This window comes from Pseudonaja textilis, chromosome 14 (assembly GCF_049901715.1).
Source record: "Pseudonaja textilis isolate UNSWEBS1 chromosome 14, rPseTex1.2, whole genome shotgun sequence".
Taxonomy (NCBI): domain Eukaryota; kingdom Metazoa; phylum Chordata; class Lepidosauria; order Squamata; family Elapidae; genus Pseudonaja; species Pseudonaja textilis.
Genome location: NC_142003.1, coordinates 428,153 through 431,772, shown reverse-complemented (window position 1 = coordinate 431,772; position 3,620 = coordinate 428,153).

Here is a 3,620-nt window from a genome sequence, read left to right as displayed (position 1 = left end):
GCCCGCCCCGCCCCAGCCCAGCCCTCCTCGCTGGGCTCCCGGCCGGCTTGGCGGGCCGCCGCCCCGGGCAGGAAGCCCAGAAAGGGCCGCCGAGGTGCTTTGCCAGGCCGCCGAGCCCTCCTGACCGCCGCCGCCGCCGTTCGGGGACCGGGCCGCGCTGCCGAGAGGAAGGGGCGCGCCGGGGTCGGGCCGGGCGAAGGGCGCCCCCGGCCCGGCTTCTCCGCTCCGCTCTTCTTCTGGTCGGGCTTTGCGAGCCGTCGAGCAAGCGAGGGCTTTCTGCCTGGAGCCGGCGGCGGGGTCAGGCGGCTCTCCGGCCTGGCAGAACCAAGGCTTTGCCGGCAGCCTTCGCCCAGGGAGGCTCCCGGGCCACTCCACCCACGCCCACCCGGGCTGAAGGTGGCATTGCCCAGGGCCCAGGCGGGGAGCCATGGCTGCCCCCAGGCGTGTTCCGGAGCCAGCCTCGTCCGCTTGGCAGGGTGGCCGTCGGGGGGTCGCAGGCTTCCTTCGGTTCCTCCCGGAGATGTGCTGGAGGCACGGGGTGGGCCTCTCTGCTTTGACAGCCCTCAGCAGCCGAGGCTCAGCTGGAGCAACGCGGGTGGAGGGTCTCTGGGTGGCCAGGAGCGCACAGAGAGCAGCCATCCGGGCAATCTGGAGGACCCGAAGGTTTCTGAATGTTCCGGTTCTCCTGGAACATGTCACCACCACCTGCAGGGAGGGGGAAGAGCAGCTCATTGCTATAGTCTGGCTTAAAATGGGGCCCCACAATTAAGGGCTCCCCCCCCCCGCTTTCATTTCTGCCTCCCCCACCCTTGTTCCTCTCTCCGTTCTTCCATGTATACCCCCCTCCTCTCGCCCCCCCTCCCTTTGCTGAGCTCAGACTTCCATAAAAAGATCGTCCTGCTAATTAAAGCTCCTGCCTTTCTCGACAACTGACCTGTTTTCCTCTTTTCCAGGCTGCGCAGCCCTGGAGCCAATCCTGCCCCCCGCCCCCATCACAGGCTCCCTCGTGAAAGAAGGATGGGGAGGGTGAGTGTGGGTCATCCCCATCTCCCCTTCTGCAGGTTATGGTCCCAGAGACAATGCTGAACTGGGAAGACTGGCTGTGGTGGTGGTCCTGCAAGGGCTGGCAGGAGAAAGAAGAGATGGCCCAGAGCACCGTGCAGGTCGCAGGACGGGAGTCAAGCAGCCTCCTCTGCCACCGCCCCCAGCCCCTCCCCTCCGAAACTGGAGAGGAGGAACTGGCTCCCAAAACACCTGGTGCTCGGTGGGACACCTGAAGAGTCTCTAGTCCACCTTACATTGAACAGAGGGACACGGCCCTTCTGCCACTGTCTTTGCTTAATTCTGTTCCAGAGATTGTCTTTGCTTCTCCGGCAGAGATTGCAGCAGGACAAATCCTCCCCGTGAGGCTGGGGGTGGGCGGGGGGTGGGCAGCAGGGCACTTCCTTTCCCAGTCTGCGTTTCAAGCCAGGTGGGTCTTACTGAAAGTCAGTGAAAGCCACGATGCTGGGCCTCCATTCTGAGTCAGGGAGCTCTGCCCCAATGCTGCTGCTGCTGCTGCTGCAGAAATGCCTGGGGGGGCAAAGGGACCCCCCGGGCCAAGAGCTCTGCCACCCCAGGGCCACGGGGATCAGCCCAGTTCAGCTTTCAGGGATAAGTCCAGGAGAGCCGTCGCCAGCTCGGAGAAACATTGGGCAGGAACTCAATGAAAAAGCATGGCTGAAGGTGGTGTTGCTTCCAGATCTTCCCTCGGCCTGCTCGAAATTCACTTCAGTCGGCGAAATTTACTTCCTTGGCTTCTGACATTCTCTACCTGTTTGCTAAAGAGCATTTATGTGCCAAGAACCTGTGGTGTCCCCTTGCTGTCCATTGCATTTTCTGCAGATAAAATACTCTTGGTCTACTTGTGAGCATCGTGACAGGTCAACCCTCTCTAAAAATACTTTGCCTGCCGTTTCCTGCGCATGAGATCACAGGGAGGCAGTTGAGGGCTCTCTCACTCCAACGGTCAGTCGTGAAGCCCGAACCCTTTGGGGCCAGGAGCAGCTGTCTCGCCTCCCCCCTCAAAGGAAGGCTCCCCCCACGAGCCATGTTGGTTTCCCAGCTGCACCAAGAAGTTGGATGCAGAGGGGGAATTCTCCCCAGTCTGCTCTGCTGGAGAGAAAATATAAATAATTTAAGCTTCCATTACAGGAAAAAGCAAAGAGGCCAGGAAACGTCTCGTTAGGTCTGTTTATGTGAGCAGGTGTGTACAGGGTCGTCATTTGTGTGATGCTGTTACATGCAAAACCGGATTTTGTATGACTCCTTTTCCCTCCACTGCTGCCTGGTGTTCTCGGCCAAGAGAGGAGATGTATGCAGCTTTAGTCTCCCCCCATCTCCCCGTTTATTTTAAATATGCCACACTAACTTTTTTCCATAGTAGCAGTGCATGCAAAAATAGCTTAGTATAAAAATATAATATAATCTGACAATGTTAACCAAAAAGTATTTTTAAAAAGTCTTCCACAGCAAGCAAACAAGCCTATCCTTTGAGAAAGAATGAGAAGACTTTGATAAAAATCCCACAAACTTTGGAGGGTCCCAAAGAAGGCCAGGAAATGATCCTAAAAATGGGGTGGCACTACAGACCTCTTTCTCAGATGGGTTTGCAGAAGGTCTGAGCATGTAGGCAGCGCAAACTGCTTCTCCTGGATCTGCTGCAAAGCTGCAAAGAGCGCGCAGGAAGCGATGGTCCTTCCTGTGGCGAGCAGAGCCGTGGTGAATGCCGCATGTTCCTTCGAAACAGCATCAAGAGGCCTTAATGGAGGGTAGTGACCAGCACAATACCTGAAGACAGGTGCGTGGGTGGGAGAGAAGCTACTGGGCATGGTTTCCCTGGGCAGAAGGCCACTTTTGCTTACAATCAATCCTGCCATGGGCACCATCATCATCATGGCAGTTCCATCCGTTTGCAATGACATATTTCTGCATTTAGGGGCTGCTGGTTTAAGCACTACATTTGCTTGACCAGTTTTAGAATGACCACCTACAATCCTTTTCCGAAGCTGCAGTGGGAAGGGGGTTCTTGCACTCATCCTACTTGAGGTTAGCTCGGAATACCAGAGGGAGCCTTTGCCTTGATCTGTGGGACCTCCAGAAAAGCTGCCTTCCTTGCTGCTGCCGCCTCGGGAGCCGATGGAGGGCCTGGAGCAAAGATGGCTTCAGAAAGCAGCCAGGGCTGGTTATGGGGAAGGTGTGTCACAGCCAGCCAGTTTTCCTGCCTGGTTCAAATTATTCCAAGCTGCCTTGGAAAGTGAAACCTATCAAGGGAGGGAGGAGGGGACCCCACCGGCCTCGGACCGGGCTCCCCTTTGCCCTGGGCCTGTGGGACCCCTGCCCTGAACATCCCCTGCGGGCGCGGGGGGCGGGGGGAGGCTCTGCCTTCGGTTCTCGGCCTTCTCATCACGCTTTTCCTGAGAGAAAGTCGGAAGAGGGAGCGGAGGATGGGCAGGAAGCTCTGGACTCCGCCAGGTCAAGAGACCAGGGAGAGAGGGAGAGACGGTGCTGGGGGCCTCATGGGCAGGAGATCCGCAGGAGGACGAGGCGGCACCGGGGAAGCTCCAAGCGCCCGAACTGCG